At 32.2% G+C, this 21,345-nt stretch overlaps 1 long non-coding RNA gene across 3 annotated transcripts in view; it reads left to right on the forward strand.

The window, feature by feature from the left end:
- The window catches only part of LOC110256329 (uncharacterized), a 568,755-nt gene that overhangs the window by 103,772 nt on the left and 443,638 nt on the right, over window positions 1-21,345 (forward strand). The gene's annotated exons all lie outside the window — the stretch shown is intronic.

A 21,345-nucleotide genomic window follows, 5' to 3' on the forward strand; every position in this document is an offset into this window, starting at 1 on the left:
AGGGAAACAAAGCTGTACAACTGTGTGAAACTATGCTACTGTCTGAAGCATTTTTTTTCTGATCAAAATCACATCTATTGAACTATTTAATAACATTCTCCAAAAAAAAAAATCCCTTTGTCTAAAACCTAAAAGAAAGCCTACATTTTCCATGGAAACAGTCAAAGAACAACAGCGACTGTGAACATCATTACATTAGTGAATATGAACAAAACACAGGAAAGAAATTCCACTGGAACCATAAGCCTATCTGGGAATAAAAATCAATTTTTTATGAAAAATTAAAAAGTACATACACACATGATATAGAAATATGCAAAATGAGATAGTGTTTTCTTGTGAAGAAAGAAACTATAACATTGGGGTAATTGCAGGTGAGGGACTTATTTTTACATCCATATCCTTTTTTACTCATTGAAATTTTTTTGCCGTATATATGTATTTCCTAATAAGTATCCTATGTCTTACAAGTCATTTGAGGGACATAAAGAAACTGATGAAAAGAAGCTAGTGAAACTCAAAGGCCGATAAATAAAAAATGCTACAAAGAATTGCTACTCTAAAAATATTTCTCCTTAGCAGTTTGGTCAGCAAGTTCACTCATCATCAAGGATAAATCAATTTTCAGAAGCTGTAGACAACTCTTTAAGTCAAAAGTCTGAATCACTCCAGTGGGAAATATAGTAAAAGATAACATTCTGGTGTCATTTTGGGATTTATGTCTGTCTAAGTGAAGGAAACATGTACAGCCCTGCATTTCAGATCTCAGAAGCCAGAATAACCTCTCCGTGCTTGGATTTAAATGCTCTTAAATAAGCAATTCAAAATTGATAGTTCATTCCTTTGAAAGCACTGAATTAATCCAAAGTTACACTGCATTTTTTTTTTAACTAGCAAGAGAAACTTCTTAACTGAATATTGTATTGTATTCTTTAACTTCACATATTTTTAAACAGTTTGATAATACATCCAAAATAATATGACAAAGTAATACTGATTAGGGTATTTTCATAATTTATATCTCAGTCACTAAGTCCTGGCATTGGACACATTATTTATCCTCTTTATGTCTACAGGTGTTTATCTTCCATGGTTCGTCATTATTTGTCCATAGCCAATAATTGCACCTGTTTTCCCCATAAGCCCCCAAAATTTATGGTAGCCTGAAAAATAAGGCATTAGTAAAGATCAGCTTATCTATAGCTTATGTATACCTGGATAGCTTGTTCCACTCCATGAAAACTGCCACCATCTTCTCATCTAACGACATATGATGTACAAATTGGTTCTTGGAAAAAGAAAGTATTGATTTAAGTAATAGCTAACTTTTCATCCTTAGCCAGTCAGTTTACCTTTTGTAATCAGTTTTTGCTATATCTAGTAAAAATTAAGTATTCCTTTCTTTAGGAAGGCCATACTTGGAATATTTTCTGATTATAGTGAGCCAAAATCCACCTACAAGGTTTTTTTCTTCGTTTTTGTCCCCATTCAACAAAATACACAGATACTATCCACACTGTTCCACTTTCTTCCTGATGGTGAAATGTTCAATAATCTAAATATCCCAGGGCATCATTGCTAATTCAGCTCATATGGTTAAGTGAGTATTAATGAAAGGAATTGTCCACTCTCTGCCAATTAGAACTAATCTTGAATCTAAGGAAAAAAGTTATTTTATCACTTTTATTTTAGTCTTTGTCACAGAAATTTTTGGTTAATTGAAATATCAACTCATAATTTTCTTATTTCTTTTGAAACAATGAGATTTCTATTATTATTGTATAACATTTTAAAATGTATATTTATATACAATATTTAACAATATATAATATATAACAATATTATTTTTATATAAAAATGAATGTTCCTAATTTATAAACATTGAAGAATTGCAATTATAAAATTTATAGATTTTTCATGTTTATTTTCTTTTGGCTGATATACTGGGGATAGGCACATACATAATTTTATCTATTTTCTTTAAAACAGAAAGTAATAATCACAGTATTTTATTCTATTTTATATCAGGATAAAGTAATTTGGATCTGGGTTGGGCCCCAGGTTTTAAGACTCCTTATTTCATTTATAAAACACAGTAATTCCATTAGATGAGTTAGTGTATATTAACTCATAAGACTTGGTTATATAATTATTTGAGATAATGCCCATTGACAATGTCTGTAACAAATGGTAATTATGCCACAAATGGAAGGGCTGAGAAAATGGAATGATTATTTGCTCTAGTAACTATGATCCCTAGCTTTAAGTGGCACGCCAGTCTCTAAAAATGTATTATACCTATGAGTATACGTCTCAATAATACAGGAGTGATATAAATAGTTATTACTTACTACTAGCATATTTGGATTTGGGGTTGTGTACATTAAAAAAGTATAGGCTTATTGCAAAACTATAACAGCAATTTTTAAGAATCACAATGAACAATCACATGCCTCAATTGATCATTACACATGCACTTTTTATAAAGAAAGCAGTGATTTCTAGAGGTATGTGTTGGATGGGAAAAATAAATTACATAGTGCAATAATCACCAACAGACCCTTCAAGTCTAGACAATTCTTAGCAAGGATATAAAAACTCTAATTTATTATTGATGGGAATGCAAAACTGCCACAACCACTTTAGAAGACAGTTTAATTATTCCTTATAGAATTAACTGTAGACTTTCTGTACAACATAGTAATTATGTGCTTCTTTATCCAACTGATTTGAAAATTTATGTCCACATAGAAATTTTCATTTTAATGTTTTTAGTAGCTTTGTTCATAATCACCAAAAAATTGAAGGTGTCCATCAAAATTACCAAATAAACAATTTTTGGTATACCCATCCAATGGAATACTGTTCAGCAAAAAAAAAAAAAAAAAAAAAATAGAATAAGCTGTAACAGTTGCAAAGACATGATTGAATCTTGAGTGAATATCGGTGAATGAAAGAAGCCAGTCTGAAAAGTCTACACATAATATGATTTTATATAACACTGTGAAAAATGAGGTTCTATAAGATGCTAAATGGATCTGTGATTGCTATGGATTCAGGGTAGGCAGAATTGAGGGTTTAATATGTGAAACACAGGGAAAAATTTTAAGCCAGTTGAAGTATTCTCTATCTTACTATAATAATCTATACATTTCACTCTATATTTGTTAAAATCCATAGAACTCTACTGCATAAAAACTTAACCTTAATTTATGAAACATTTTAAAAGTTATTTAGAAGGTTAGGAAATCTTAGGATGAAATGTAAAGTGTGACAAAGAAATTTAACTGCATTACAGTGATGGAGGCACATACACTCATGGGGTAGAAGGGAAGGATGCTGACCTAAGTAACTGGAGTTGAGCGGAGTCTGTAAGTCTAAAGCAAAAGAAATTGAATATAAGCATTCTAGTCATGTTGATAAAGTGTTTTTCATGGGATTGTAAGTTAACAATTCTGAAACTATTCTATATGTATACTGGAATTGGGCAATTCAGTAAATATATGGCAGACGTTGGGAGCCATGTTTCTCACTGCTCAAGTGAGAGGTTACAGATTAGCAACAACAACAACAAAAAAAGTTTAAAATGATTAATATTCTAATGGATTAAAGTTGGAGACATCATTATAAACTTGCATTTAGCTTAATATATATGATTACATATAGAAATATATATGTGCATACATTGTTTAGTATATATGCATCTATGTCCCTTCCTGTCAGCAGAGAAAACTCAGATATTATGACAATAAGTATAGCAATGTGTACCTAGTTTCAAGATCTTGGCTTCTTTTACCATTTGCCAATAAAAGCAACCAGAGCTACTTGTAGAAAAGGCTGATTCTTGGAAAGACCAGGGAATATACATGATAAATCTGAGTATTTTGTAGTTCATGAAAGTAAAGGTGTTTTCAAAAAGTTAAAAAAAAAAAGAGGAAGAAAAAATAAAAGAGAAAATAAGGAAAATAAATTATTTTTATGGGTATATATTAATGGCACATAGGAGCAAATGAAAGGATCTTTCAATTGCCAAAGCTGAAACAATTTGAGCAAATAAAATGATGCTAGATTATAACTTATATAAAATACTCATGCTTTACAAATAAATCATTACATAAATAAATGGGAGAGGAGACAAATATCTTATGAAGAAGAATTCCAATGAATGTATGTAGTTCCTTTTCCTCAAATAGGTGGAGCACAATCTCTGACTACTTGAGTGTGAACTATACATAATGACTTCCTTAAAGAAACTATTAAGTGGTATGTGGGTGAGAAGGTGAGATGAAAGAGAATAATGACTTACATTGGATAAACTTGACAAATACTACCTCTGTCAGGTGATCAAGGGCAATTATCAACAGTTAGGATTCATGCTGATAGTAAATACCCTTGATAGGACATAATGAGAATGGAATCTTTACGTCAGTTCTGTCTTTAGTGCAATTTCAGCTTGCTTTCTCTTCCCTTTCCCTTTGTTTTTTCTCTTTCTAGATCATTTTAAATCTGTACTGTGTTCTTTGTACTCTTTTGCCACAGAGATAACTGTTGTAATCTATTTCAATGAATTATTTTTTAGCATGCCTGCAAAATATACATTTTGTATTTTGTATACACATAATTTAAAATTGCATATTATTGTCTTATATATCTTATGTTTTCTATTTATCCATTAAGTATGATTTTATAATAGACTCATGTTTCTATGGTTTCTATAATCCATTGTATAAAACTCCAGAGAGTGCATCCCTATGCATTTCCTGTTCATTCTTACATTGATGTATGTTAAGATACCTTCTAAAACACAGCAAATAATGCTGTGATGAACATCCTATACATGGATTCTTGTTGAAATGCATTTGTTGAATTTGGGGAGTGTCTAGTAGGAATAGAATTCTTTAGTTATAGATAGATTGGTCATATGCTTTACTTCTTAAAATAGGACATATCGGTTAGTGAAAGTAAACTGTGGTTTCACTGTCTCCCTGGTGATATGACATACAGGGCTGATTTCATGGTAAAACCAGTGCAGTCCCACAAGTCTCTACTTGAAATTTAAATGCTCTGTGGTTGACATTGTGAAATTCTTAATACTTTTATCTTTGAATTTATGATTTGTAAATTAAGTTTGTTGGACTAAATTTTCAGGGGTTTGGGGGAAGGGAGCAAGGAGTGGCTTGAAGCCTTGATTCATTTGCCATCCTGGAATGTGTTCTTGGTTTCCTGCTCCCCAATCCCTCTTCCTGATGCCCTCATTCACTCACATTCCTTAGTTTCAACCTGACCTCACACTAAAGGCCTTACCCCAAGATGCCTGCTGGCCTCTTTCAGTGGCAGGAAATGAACTTTACTATTAAGGGGAGGCATGGATTCTGCAGTCACCAGATATTCCCAGCTGGGGCCTGGATTCTGGCACAGAGTAGGATGGTAGGTAGTCTCAGAGTTGGTAGTCTTTGCTGCCCTAGGCTGCTAGTGTCAGTTTTGGTGGCTGACTTTTCAAGGGGAAGCTTCTCACTCATTCCTGATGAGTCTAAGTAAGGAGAATATCCTAGTGTGGAGATAGTCTTTTCATGAGTCAAGTGTGGTGGGCCCACAGAAAGAGGAGGTGGATTTTTCTGCCATAAGCTACAGTTATGATGTTTCATTCTGGCTGCTGGCAGCAGGGGATCCTTGAGTTCTCCCTGTAAATACCCTTTGTCCCTTCTTTGGCTTACTATTGTACCTTATTTCTTTATTTGCATGTTTGAGGTATTGATGTGTTTTTTCTTATTGAATTTATTAATGTGGGAAGTACATCAATATATGTTTTCTAATATCAAACAGTTCTTAAGTGCCTTGGATAAAACTCAATTTATCAACAATATTTTAAGAACACCAGGTTTATAAATAGCATTCAGCATAAAGCCTAAATAAAATATAACTCAGCAAAAAAAAGTGATAAATAGAGCACTTTGGTTTATGAAAATGTAGCTAAACACCATAATAAAATTCAGCAAAAAAAAGTCACTTTAAAATGTAAAATAGAAGAAATGCATTTCAAAACAGAATTGTTCAGTGTTATAAATTGACTACCAAATATATTACATTAATAAGGCAATAGAAAAAGGTAAAATGTTATATAATTACATATAAATAAAGTTAGTAGGTAATAAAAATCAATTTAATTATAGTTAATTCAAAATCCTGAAACTATTATTAAAATAGATAATTCTTTAATATGTCCTAGTATAGTAGTATTTGACAGACACTCTCAAATTTGTTAATCATTAAAGTCATTGTGACTAAAATTCAGAGGAAGATAATGTACAGGGACATTTTACTGTGTTCAAAATATTGTGACAAAAACAAATATAGAACTATAACAGTTACTCAAAAAATGATAATATGTTAATAATGTATAGGTTTTTAAATTTTATTCAATAAAAATCTAGGCGAATCAACTAGAAAAAATAATATATATATTCTTTTCTTTTTAAGGCTGCACCTGAGGCTTATGGATATTCCCAGGCTAGTGGTCTAATCAGAGCTACATGTGCTGGCCTACACCACAGCCACAGCAATGTGGGATCTGAGCCAAGTCTGGTACCTACACCTCAGCTCACAGCAATGGTGGATCCTTAACCCACTGAGCAAGGCCAGGGATTGAACCTGCATCCTCAGGGATACTAGTTGGGTTAGTTTCTGCTGAGCCACAGTGGAACTCCTATTAATTATTAATTTTATTTGGAAAACAAAATATAAGAATTTATTCTGAACAAGTGTGAGACAAGACATAAAAAGTGACTAGATGGAAAAATATCTCTAGTTTCAAACTAGATGAAACCATATTTTAGTAATTTAAACTAATAATATGACTACTTTGCTGCAAGGTCAATGAGGGCAGTGTATCAAAATAATAAACAGGATTGAAAGAATAAATGGAAGAATGTTATTTTTTTATAGAAAAATATTTGTAGCCACATCTGTGGCATATGGAAGTTCCCAAGCCAGTGTTTGAATCTGAAGGATACTTAAACCATTATGCTGGGCAGGGGATTGAACTCATGCCTCCACAGTGACCCAGGCCACTGTAGTCAGGTTCTTAACCCACTGCACCACAGTGGGAACTCCTTGTAGCTAATCTTTTGACCAATTTCATGTGGGTGTAGATAGATCGATCTGTAGAATTAATTATTTAGGGAATTTCCATCATGGCTTAGCAGTAACAAACCTGACTAGTATCTGTGAGGATGCGGGTTTGATCTCTGGCCCTGCTCAGTGGGTTAAGGATCCAGCATTGTTGTGGCTGTGATGTAGGCCAGCAGCTACAGCTCTGAATTGACCCCTAGTCTGGGAACTTCCATATGCTGTAGGGGTGGCCCTAAAAAGATAGAAAAAAAAAAAAACCAAGAAGAAGAATATACCTATTTAGTCATTTTGTTGCCTATTTTATTACTTTTGTAATGGTGGTATGTCATCTCTACAGAAAATGTAGATATGTCTATTGATGACATAGAATTTGCTAACTTTTGTAAGCAAAAATAGACCTTCTTTCTCATACATTATATCAAAATTAGTTCTAAAGTACAAAATTTCCTATATAGACATATAGAATAAAGGCTGTTATTAATGTAGTTGTCTTACCATCTTTCTTTTGTTAATGATACCAATATTAGAAGTCAGACATGCTAGAAATACCATATTTGATTGCATTAAAATGTCCTTCAAATCTTTGTTCCCAGAGGCATATAAATTTTATATCAAAATAACAAGATTAATCACATTTTAATATAAATATATACTCTCTGCAATACGTAATGAGATATACTAAGAAAATCAAAAAAAGAGGTATACACCAAATTAGAAATGGAGAGCTTCAACCGAAAAGATATAAATGAATTAATATAAAACACTATACAAAGTCCAACTTCATAAGGAATTATAAATATCTAATCAAATCATTAATGGTGATTATATTATACATTTATAGTAACCTAAACAATGAGTAGTTATACTAAAATACATTATGCAGTGGTTCTTTTATGCACCAATTTTCTGAGTGTAAACATGCACACAATTTCTGATTCCCCATGTATTAATGCAGTGACCAAAAAACAAATCAATGAAGAATTCTAAGTAAACATTAAAATATTTGTATCTGTTGATCCAGAAATGCTCCTGAAATTTTATTATAGGTAAACTCTTAAGGATATTAGTCAATATTAAGCTACTGGAATTTTATTACAGTGTTTTTTATTAGCAGAAAATTGATGTCACACAATAACAATAGGATCATAAACTATGGCATATCATTTTGATGAAAATATATAGATTCATGAAAGCGAAATTGGAGTGAATGTGGATGTTGTTGAATTAAAACAAAAGATCTTGGAAAATATTTTTGCAGTATAATGCAATAAGTTTAACAAAGAATTTAAAAATATGAAGAACAAAAGAGAGATAACACAATAGCTGAAATAAAAAATACACTAGAAGGAATCAAAGTAGATTAGAAGATACTGAGGGTGGATCAGCAGTCTAGAAGACAAAGTGTGGAAATCACCCAAGATGAACAGAAAGAACACAATTTGTTAAGAAAATGATATTTTCAGAGTTGTTTGGACAACATCAAGCTACTAACCTTTGCATTACAGGGGTCCCAGAAGGAGAAAGAGGGAAGAGGCAGAGAACTTACTTGAAATAATATCTGAAAAATGTTCTAACTTAGAAAAGGAATCAGACATCCAGTTCCAGGAAGAACAAAAGATCCCAAAAAAGATGAACCGAAGAAGTCCACATTAAAATGGCTAACATTAAAGAGTGTCTTAAAGACAGCAAGAGGAAGGCAAATTTTTATGTACAAGGGCACTCCCATAAGAATATCAGGTGACTTTTCAGGAGAAGTATTGCAGGCCATCAGGGTTTGGCATATTACAGTCAAAATTATGAAAATACCTACAACAAAGAATACTCTACCTGGCAGGTTATCATGCAGATTTGTAGGAGAGATAAAAAGCTTTACAGATAAAAGCTACAAGAGTACATCACAACCAAACATGTTTTGCAAGAAGTGCTAAAGAAAATCCTTTAAGTAGGAAAGTAAAAGTCACATTAGAAATATAAAATTTATGAAAAAAAATCTCACTGATAAAGGAAAACATACAGTAAAGTTGTGGATCAATCACTTTTAAAGCTAGTATAAAGATTAAAAGACAAAAGCAGTAAAATCATCTATATCCAAAATACATAGTTAAAGAATACACAAAACACATGGGGCCAAAAACATTAAATGTAGTGAGGGGTTTAAAAATGTTGGATGGTTAGAATGTGTCTAAACTTAAAAGATCGTCAGCTTAAAATAAATCATGAGAACATTATAGTAATCACAAACCAAAACCTATGATAGATACACAGACACAAGAGAAAGGAATCTAAACATAATAGTATATGTAGCCATTAACTCAGAAGAGAACAAAATAAAAAGAACAAGAAAAAATAATAAAACAAGTAGAAAACAACAAACACAATGACAATAAGAAATACCTATCATTAGTTACTTTATGTAAATGGACTAAATGTTCCAATCACAAGACATAGAATGGAAAGATATGTAAAAAACCAACACCCACATAAGTGATACCTACAAGAAAATCACAGATATAAAGACATACAATAGAAATGATGAAAATGATGGTGTAGAAAAATATTTTCCATGCAAATGGAAACAGAAAAATGTTAGAGTAACAATATCTATATCAGACAAAATATATTTGAAGACAAAGATTATAACAAAAGACCAAGAAGGACATTATATGATGATACAAAATCAACCCATCAAGAAAATAAAACAATTATAATTATATTTGCTTCCAACAAGGGGGCACCTAATACCTAAAACAAATATCATCAAACACAAAGGTAGAAATTGATAGTAGCTCAATAATAGTAGAGGGCTTTAAAAACATACTTGCATCAATTGTTGAATCATCCAGACAGAAAATCAAGAAGGAAACACTGGATTTAAATGGCACATTAGAGAAGATGTAGCTAACAGATAGAACATTTCATCCCAAACCAACAGAATACCCTCATTTAAAATGCACGTGGAACAGTCTGAGGTTAGATCACACGCTATGCCAAAAAAGTCTCAATAGGTTTAGCAACATTGAAATCATATGAAGAATATTTTCCAAGGACAAAGATTTGAAACTAAAAAAAAACTGTAATTAAAAAAAAAAACTTCCAAAAACAGAAACACATAAAGTCCAAACAACATTGTACTAAAAAACTAATGATTCAATGAAGAATGAAATAAGAAACAAAAATACTTGGAGACAAATGAAATGAAAACAAAGTGATACAAAATTTATGGAATGGAATGCAGCAAAAGCACTGTTAAGAAGGAAATTTGTAGCAATAAAAACCTATCTCAGCACCAATAAAAGTCTCAATAACCTAACCTTATATCTAAAGGAACCATAAAAAGAAAAAGAAGAAAATCTCAGAGCTAGAAGGAAAAAAATAAAGATTAGAGTGGAAGTAAATAAAATAGAGACTAAAGTGATAATAGACAAGATCAATAAACCTGAGAGCTAGTTATTTGAAAAGATAAACAGAAGTGATAAACCTTTAGCCAGACTCATCAAGAACAAAAGAGAAAGGCTCCAAATAAATAAAATCAAATTGAAAAAGGAAAACTTACAAGTGACACGAATGATCATAAGAATTTACTGCAGTTATATGCCAACAAATTGGATAAACAGAAAGAATCAATAAATTTTCCTAGAAATATTCAGTCTTCCAATATTCAGTCTTTCTTTCTAAATCACCAATTAAGAAAATATGAACAAACTGATCACTAGTAATAAAATTGAATCAGTAATCCAAAAAGTGAATTTTACCAAACATGTAAAGAAGAGTTAATACCTATTACACCAAAACTATAGCATATTATTAAAAAGTAAGGAACACTTAAACTCACTCTTTCCAGTCCAGAATTGCCCTAATACCAACAGCCTAATACCAGATAAAGACAATACGAAAAATTATAGAACATTATCCCTGATGGCTATAGATGACAAAATCTTCAACAAAACACTAACAAACTGAATTCAACAACACATCAAAAGGATCATTCATCATTAACAGGTGAGATTTTTTTCCAGGATGCAAAGATTGTTCAATATCTGAAAATCAGTCAATGTGATAAACTATACTATGAAAATGAAGGATCATCATAATCAACTCAGAACATGCAGAAAAAGCATTTGTCAAAATTTAACCTTCATCTATGATAAAATCTCAATGAATTGGGTATGGCAAAAACATTCTCAACTAAATAAAGGCCATATATGACAAACGCAGTCAACATCATACTCAGTGGTGAAAACCTGAAATCATTTTCTCTAATAGAAAACAAAACAATCATCTATCAGTGGACATTTGGGTTGATTCCATGTCTTGGCTATTGTGAATAGTGCTACAATGAACATGCGGGTGCATATGTATTTTTTAAGGAAAGTTTTGTGTGTATATGTGCCCAAGAGTGGGGTTGCTGGGTCATATGATAGTTCTATGTATAGTTTTCTGAGATACCTCCCTACTTTTCTCCATAGTGGTTGTACCAGCTTCCATTCCCACCAACAGTGCAGTAGGGTTCCCTTTTCGCCACACCCATTCCAGCATTTGTCAATTGTGGACTTGTTAAGGATGGCCATTCTGACTGGTGTGGGGTGATATCTCATGGTAGTTTTGATTTGCATTTCTCAAATAATCAGGGATGTTGAGCATTTTTTTCATGTGTTTGTTGGCCATCTGTACATCTTCCTTGGAAAATGTCTTTTCAAGTCTTTTTAGCCATTTTGTTGGCTTTTTTTCTTTTGATCTTTATAAGTTGCTGGTATATTCTAGAGATTAAGCCCTTGTCAGTTGCATCATTTGAAACTATTTTCCCCCATTCTGTAAGTTGTCATTTTGTGGTTTTTTTTTTTTTTTTTGGTTTCCTTTTCTGTATAAAATCATGTCTGTTTGATTAAGTCCCATTGGTTTATTTTTGCTTTTATTTCTGTTGCTTTGGGAGACTGACCTGAGAAAATATTCATGAGGTTGATGTCAGAGAATGTTTTGCCTATGTTGTCTTCCAGGAGTTTGATGGTGTCTTGTCTTATAATTAGGTCTTGCAGCCATTTTGAGTTTATTTTTGTGCATGGTGTGAGGGTGTTTTCTAGTTTCATTGATTTGGAATCAACCCAAATGTCCACTGATTGAATTAGGAAGATGTGGTATATATACCCAATGGAATACTACTCAGCCATAAAAAATGAAATAATGCCATTTGCAGCAACATGAATGAAACTAGAGACAGAACACTGTAAACCAGCTATAATGGAAAAAATAAAAACCAGTACAAAAAATTACATAGGAAGAAATAAAATTTTCATGTTTGCAGATGACACTATACTCTATATGGAAAACCCTAAAGATACCCTCCAAAATTATTAGGACTATGAACAAATGAATTTAGTAAAGTTGCATGATACACAATTAATATACAAAAATCTGTTTATTTGCTGTATACTAATGACAAACTATGAGAACGAGAAATGAAAACAAATTCTTTTACAATTGCATCAAAAAGAATAAAATACTATGAATAAATCTAACCAAAGATATAAAAAAACTTATATTCTAAAAACCATAAGACATTGATGAAAGAAATTGAAGAGAATATAAACAAATGGAAAAATATACCATGCTCATGGATTGGAAAAATCAATATTTTTAAAATGATCATAGTACCAAAATCAACTACACATTGAATGCAATCCCTGTCAGAATGCCAAAAGCATTTTTCACAAAACTAAAACAAATTATCCTAATTTTTTTTTTTGGAAGCACCAAGACCTTGAGTAGGCAAAACAGTTTTGAGAAAGAACATAACTAGAGATATCAGACTCTCTGGTTTCAAACTATACTTCAAAGCTCTATTACTCAAAACAGTATGATACTGGTGCAAAACCAGTCATTAGATCATTGGAACAGAAAAGACCCCAGACAAACCCTCGCTTCTCTGGACAATTAACCTAGACAAAGGAGACAAGAATATACAATATAGAAAAAACTTATCTTCAATAAATGATTTTTGAAATCTTGACTGCTACATGCAAAATGATCAAACTGGACTACTTTCTATACCATATATAGAAACAAATTTAAATGGATTAAAGACTTAAGTGTATTACCTAAAACCATAAAACTGTTAGAAGAAAACATTATCAGTATGATCTTTGACATCAGTCTTAGCAATATTGTTTGGATATATCTCCTCAGGCAATGGAAATAAAAGCAAAAAATAAACGGGATTGTATCAAGTTAAAAATTCTGCACAGCAAAGGAAACTATCAAGAAAGGCAAAAGATGCTTATTGAATGAGATAATATGTATGCAAACAATGTACCTAATAAGGGGTTAATATTCAACATATGCAAAAAACTTATACAACTTAACACTGAACAAACAATCAGATAAAAAAATGGGCAGAGGACCTAAATAGACATTTTACTAAAGAAGACATACAGACACATGAAAGTATGCTCAACATCACTAATCATCAGGATAATACAAACCAAAGCTACAATGAGATACCACTTCACATCTGTTAGAATGTCTATCATCAAAAAGACCACAAATAACAGGTGTTGCTGAGGATGTGGAGATAAAAAATCCTAGCACGCTGTTGGTAGAAATAAAAATTTTTGTAGCCACTATGAAAGACACCATGCATTTTCCCAAAGAATTAAAAGTAGAATTGACATATGATCCAGCAATTTCACTTTTTTGTATCTACTTGAAGAAAACAAAACCCTAATTCAAAAGCTATAGACACACCAGTGTTCATTGCAGCATTCTTGGCAATAGCCAAGATGTGGAAGTGACCTAAGTCTGTCTTTTTATAGATGAATGGATAAAGAAGTTGTGTCTATGTATGTGTATATATGTATATGTACATATGTATATGAGATATTGGTCATTAAAAACAAAATATTGCTGTTTGAAACGGCATAGATGGATCTAGAAAGTATTGTGCTAAATGAAATAAGTCAGGCAGAGAAAGACAAATATTGTATGATCTCATTTATGGAATAATGAAAGCAGACTCACAGTAACGGAGAAGAAGTGAGTAGTTGACAGAGGGGAGGGTGTTATGGGTGCAAAATAGGTGAAGGTGTTGTAAGGCACAAACTTCCAGTTATAAAATATTTAAGGCATGGGGATGTCATATACAGCATAAAGAATATAATCAATAATTGACTGTATTCTTGGGACATTGTTATTAGGCTTATCATGGTGATCATTGTAATGGGACAGATGGCTATTAGACTTATCATGGTGATCATTCCATAATGTAGGCCTACATGAAGCGAACATGTTAATATAGCTCAACTGTATTTTAATTTAAATAAATGTAATTAATAAATGATTTAATATACACTATTCATGATAACAGTAAGAAAAAATGAAGTTCACAGAAAAAGAGATCACTCTTGTGGTTCCCAAAGGTGGGGAGTAGGGAAAGGGGAATTGGTAGAAGGTGGTCAGAAGGTAAGAACTTCCAATTATAAGAATCAAAAATTGCTGAGACTATGGCTAATGCTGCTGTATGATATGTAGGAGAACTGCTAAGAGAGTAAATCCTAATTGTTCTTACTATAAGGAGAAAAATTTTTTCTCTACCCTTTCTTTTATTTTATTGTATCTTTTTGAGAGGATGGATGATAGTTTAACCTATTGTGATAATCATTTCATAATATATGTTAATTTTAACCACCAAGTTTATACCTTAAACTTGTACAGTAATACATGCCAATTCTTTTTCAATGAAACAGGAAAAAATATTAAAAATAATGTCAAAGGAAACTAACTTTCCTTTAAGTCAAATTATAAATTTAGCAATTCCTGTGGAGCAAAGGTAGCCATTATATTAAGAAAAAATAGAACTGAAAAAACAATCCCATTTTGAAAAGTTTACAGAATAACATTCAACTAAAACAAAACAAAACAAAAATCTCCAGAGTGTATAAACTAGAAATTTCACTGAGTCTCTAGATATAAATTTTTACCATTATCATTTGTCAAGTATTACACTCTATCTCTTCTATATATTCTTATAAGTAGTCATTCTCATAATTCCTTAGTATCAGTTGGTGTTGAGCTTGGAATTTCTACCCTCAGTTCTTCAATTTGTTCTCCCTAAGTTATCAAATAATTTTATTTCTCCAAAATATGTTGCATTTATTAACTCATCCAGAAATCCTAATTTTTTATTCAGTGACTTAGTCTCCATTCAATAAGTTGTCATTTTATTAAATATTTTTTGTGAAAATATAATTTTTACAATTCATTTGATTATCAGGTAAGGTGAACAGAGTGGTTAATAATGTTTGTAGAAAACTAATCAGAATTGGTATATAGAAACATTAGCACATGCAAAATCAGCATGAATAACAATGATAACAATGATATATCTTACTTATAACTTAAACATATATATCAAGTGCAAAACAGAAAATAATTAAATTTTTAAAGCAATGGCAACATTTTAGAGATATTATGATAATACTCTAGCTAATCAATATGTATTTATTTAGCTCTTAATTATCAAGAACCAGATACCATAGAAAATGTAGGAAATTCACTTACCATATATTTTCAATACTTTGGTGGAGTAATAATTTCTATATAAATTATGGTAATAGAGTCACTATCTCAACTTTCTAAACTGTATGAACTATCCAAAATCTTTATATTATCAGTTACCTACGTTAATGGCTGAATTTCAGACCCTAGAATACCGTGGGAACTCAGTAAATTTTATTTTCTATCTAGTTTACTCACATAGCAGATAGTCTCCTTACAAATAGCTAATCCCAGTAGAAGCTAAATATAGGCCAACTCTGCTCCTTTCTATTTCTCATACCTCAATTCCAAATATTCTAGCATTCTTCTTTCCATCTCCTTTTCCTACATTTTTGTTTTCACTGTGGATAACCACTCATCACTCTGTATGTATAAAATGGGCCTTCCATCATATGTAGTCTGTCCCACTGTTTACCTGCTAAATAGTGGGACAGACTGTTTACCTTGTCTAGTACAGTATACAATTATGGTTATCACATGGTTGCCTGCACTTCACTGCACTTCAACGAGTGTCTTTGGGGTCTTTCAATAGACTCTGCCATATCCCATCCATATCCTATCCTATGTAAGTGAGCAGGCATACCTTGTCCATGGGACATAACTGTGAAAGCCTAAAATGCCCCTGCATACCTTGTCCATGGGACATCACTATGCAAGCCTAAAATGCCCCTACTGATTATGGACACAATAACAAGTTCCTAAAAGTTTGCCTGATATTGTCTTTGGTCAGAAAAAGCAGAAATAAAATAAATTTCATAAATGCCCTAAGAAACTAAGAAATATATTGCTGAGACCAGCTCAGCAGGATGGAGCTGAAGAATGGATGCTGTGGAACTTAAGGAAAAAAGTTAACATAAAACAAGACACAGAGACATTTATCTTAAGTAAAGGTGGGAACCTGGGGACTCAAGGTCTCAGGGACCAAGAGCCCTGCCTCAAGATACCACACCGCTTTTATTGTGCTGTTTAGGATGACATCAAGTGAAGAGGGGCTATGGGTGGAGGATATAGGATTTGTTATTATTATATAAGTTCTTTTACTATTTTAAAAGCCACTTAGTTGGCAAAAGGCTAAGCTCTTACTCTGACCTCTAGGCATATAACAGTTCTTAAGCTAAAGTCATTTACCACCACTGTGACTGTTTTTCAAGCAGGAAGATGGGATAAAGTAAGGCAAGACGATGGGATAAAGTAAAGAAAAATAAGATGGAGTTTTCAAAGAAACATGTCTCATGACAATGTATAAATAAAATAAACATGCATAAATAAAACATATGGGTATATTCATTTAATCTCCAAATGAACAAGAGCAATTATGAGTCTATAAAATGGCAATTAAAAATCAATCTCAAAATTTAATTCCAGTTCATAAAATGCCACATAAAGCATCTAGAATAATTTAGCCTATCTTAAGTTTATTCCTTTCCTCTTCTATGGAAAAAATAGCTAGAGTTTTCATTAGAACAACTCTAGAAATATACACAAAAAATACTGCCAGTAAGAATGCCATCTTGAAGGCAAAGAGAAATACTGTATCTTAACATTATTGTGCAACATCATAAATTTTTCTTACCAGTTCTTACCAACTTGCAGTGACTGTCACTTTGTCCTACAGAATTAGCAGGCCTGAGCTATGGAGTTCTTTTTGCGATAAACTTATATTTTAATGAGAAGCATAAATCTTTTGGTGTAGTTTCTTCTCTTTAGAAAAGTTATGTTTTGTTGTGAATACAAATATTGAAGAAGAATATTGAAGAAGCCACAGACTATTAAGATCTTCAATTTAATGTGTTAGAGAAGTGTTCAGCCATCAAAATATCTGTATTCAATAAATATTTAATAGAGATGTACTAAGCAAGTAATTCCATGCCTTGTATAAGACAAGACTTGATTGCAAAGTGGGTTGGTTCAGAAAAGCACACCTTTTATGTCTGCATTTTATTGAGGTTTTAATTCAGCTAAACTCTGTCAATTACTTAAGGCATTTAGCAATTTAGAATCAGAACACTCTCTTAGAAAACTTTCAAAATATACTATTCAGCAGTGGCTAACTGAAACCAAATACCATTCAATATATATTTTTTTATATCCTAAATCAGTCTGATTTCTTCTTGAAAGACCCTATTCCTATATTCCCTGATAAATTGAGCAATTAAAAAAATGTTACCATCAGGGACATGAAAGCTTGCCTGGAAAACATTCATCTCTTTTTGTCAGAATGAATAAAAGGGATGTATGTTTTGACCTTAAAATATATTTAAGAGAGAAAAAAACTTTTTCTAGAGGTACTAAGATGTAGTAATAAATTGTAAAAAGTAAGATTATAAGATTTTTCTGAAGTCTTGAAGGTCCATTCTACTTTAACAAGGAGAAATAGAAAGATGGTGAGATGATTCAATGTAAATGAACACCATAGATAACATTAATTATCTCCTCCCTCTGCAGATATGTATATTAGAAACACCAGACCAGATGGGTTTCACTAAAGCAAGACAAACCCCTGACTCATATAGCCATGAAGGGCAAGCTATATCATGGAACCAGTTAAAGCTGACTTTATCACTGAGATAAACATACTACCAAATTAAAATGTAAATCATGCCATCAGTGCAGCATTTCTGGAGAACACTATTCAGAGGAGAGATGATCTTTGTACTAAGTGGCAAATCTCGAGGCCATAGAATGTTCCATGCATTTTGGAAACACATGCAGAGAATAACATTGTTAATGATGGGCCACATGCTGCTTTATTCACTTCAGGATCCTGTATCTAACAGTTTTCAAGAATGCCTTTTAACATTCTTCCTAACTTATTTACTGTCCACATTGACTATTTTTGTTTTTAAATTCAGTGGTAAAATGAAGAGTTAATACCACACTGTTTCGATTTAGAGAGATGAATCAAGTTTGGTTAGTAATATATTTGTCAGTATCATAATTAAAAATAAGTGTATATGTTCCCTCATGCAAATACATAAACATAAAAAAGAGTATAAAAATATGATAACAGAGCTCCTGTTGTGGCTCAGTGGAAACGAATCCAACTAGTATCCATGAGGATGTGGATTCGATACCTGGCCCTGCTCACTGGGTTAAGGATCCAGCATTGCTGTGAATTGTGGTGTAGGTCACAGACATGGCTTGGATCTGGCATTGCTATAGCTGTGGTGCAGGCCAGCAGCTGTAGCTCCTATTCAACCCCTAGCCTGGGAACTTCCATATGCCACACCCGTGACCCCCCAAAAAAATATATATGATAGCATCAAATTTTTGGAAATTGTGAAAAGATGATGATTGGTTACTTCATGAGGTAACCAAGAGTGAAATCCATCTTTGCCTCAGTTTCCTCATCTGTAAAATAGAAATAATAATAGTTTCTAATACAAGGGTTCTTGGGAGAATTAAAGAGTTAATGTCTATAAAGCTCTCAAAATAGTGGCCTGTGTTATTGCTATATAAGTTTTTGTTGATATTATTATTACTCATAAAGATTGCATCAAAAGCATTTAGTTAAATGGTAGATTTAATTATTTACTCTTGTCCTTGCAAGACAACATGACATAAAAAGAAAATAACCTTTCCAGAGAAAGTAAATTAGAAAGGCTTATGAAGACTTTATGGATAGCTGAGTGTGGTAGAGATGGCTTAATGAAATGATCTTGACTTGAAAATCTGCACATTGAATGTGAGGTCCTTTAACCATTTCAAGTATTGGTTTTCTGGATGCTAGCAATGTTTGCACACCTCTTGCAGAAAACTCAGAAATACTTCCCTAAGTTCCAAATGACTTATCGAGAAAGTCTGATAAAGTACTCGTGTACGGAGAAGTTCGAATGACAAAGAAAAAATCATTAACAGCTCTGTGACACAACAGCAAAATCCATAATGCCAGATACTTCTACTTTTCTACCCCAAACAGAAATACAAGTTTTAAATACCATCTATTGCCTAACTCATACATAGGGATGGAGAACTGAAGATCAACAGATAATTTTAGAAATTTCCAAACAAAAAAGGGATGTTGTAGTAATTATTTATGGGTACAAGAAACTTTGTAGTAAATTACTTCAAAAGGGAAAACAACATGAAGCTTGTTTTTCTCATTTACCCATCTACAAACTGGGTGAAGTTCACATGATTTAAGCTGGACTTGGCTGACCTTTGTTCCTAATTATACACTAAGGCCAAGTCTGTTCCAGTATCTTTCATTCTTCTGGGTCAATAGGCTGCCCAGAGTCTGTACTTTCTTATTCATGAAAATAGTAGAAGTATAAGAAGGAAAAAATACTTGATGTGTCTTTAGATCTAGGCTCAAAAATAGCACATTGTTACTGCCACCTACATTTCACCATCAAAAGCAATCACATAGCTAAATTTAAAATGAGTAAGGTGGGGAAAGAGCTATTTTCAATTTAATCCTTACTAATTAAGTTGAGGATTTTTTCTAATGTACCCCTACCTATTGCCACTTATCTAGTACAGCAATACACAATTTTATGGTTCAATCCATATTTGTTTCTTGCATTTTTCTATTTACATAAAATATTATAGTATATTGAAGCCATGTACCATAATATCAAATTTTTTTTTTTACTATATTACCTTTGTTTTATCAGTAGTTAATACTTGCTTTACTGGTCACTTAGTTTATTTATTCATGTATCATCACTTTTCACCTCTTTTCTGCCAAATCTGAAAACTCCTATCCACAAGGTGATACACATTATATAATCAACTAGCCTTTGAAAATGGCTAAAATTGAAAGAGAAAAAAAAAAAAAAAAACAGTAGAAGACAATATGGTATTTAAAAATGTAGTAGATAATAGAGGAATCAGAAAAAAAAATAGATTCTTCTGAAAATACAGAACTGGGGATGAGGAAAGATGAAGCTATAGAACCATCTTTGACATTTTAAGTTGTTTGCCACTATTTGGACATTTAAACTATGTACAAGTATTATCTGTAAAACTCATTCTCTAATTTAAAAATACTTGAATTTTTGGAAACAAAATTAAATCAGTACCACTTAATGGGAAATATACCAATCAAAGAGACCAGAACATAGAAGATACAAGAAAAAAAAAAAAAAAAAGAAAGAATTGCTGGTGGCTTTTACATGTAACCCTCCAAGAAAGGAGAAAGCAAGGCCTACATGTATGATCTGGCCAAACTGAACAGAGACCATCTAACATGGAATTGAGCATGTGCTAGTCTCAGTGGTCCTGGAAAGCTCATGTTATGATAGTGATATTATGTGGTTTCTCCTGCTGATTTTTGGAAAACATAAAGATAATCCAAATATTAATTAAATGTTGATTATGCCCACTCAAATTTTTTACCTGCTTTACCTATTGACATTACCAAGAAACAACATTCCCTGCTATCAGTCCTGCACTAATAGCCAGGTGCATTGAATCTCCTCTGATGGAGAGTAGAACGCCAAGAGATGTTAATTACAAGTTTTCTTTTTTCTTAATAACAATCTGCTCTTATAATCTTGTTTCTCTTTCCCATTTTCATTTCTTCTTCCTTACCTATCTTACCCTTTTCTATATCTGTTTGTCATGACAGTCATGAATGTTTAGGCATTATTTTAAGGACAAGGGCCTGAAGTAAGTTTTGCATAATCTCCATTCTCTATTGAATGAGTTTGCTTTTCTGATTCTTAA

This window comes from Sus scrofa, chromosome 13 (assembly GCF_054392235.1).
Source record: "Sus scrofa isolate SSC_HxYL_T2T_F1_AM1 chromosome 13, Sscrofa_HxYL_maternal_Yorkshire_Landrace_v2.0, whole genome shotgun sequence".
NCBI classification, from domain to species: domain Eukaryota; kingdom Metazoa; phylum Chordata; class Mammalia; order Artiodactyla; family Suidae; genus Sus; species Sus scrofa.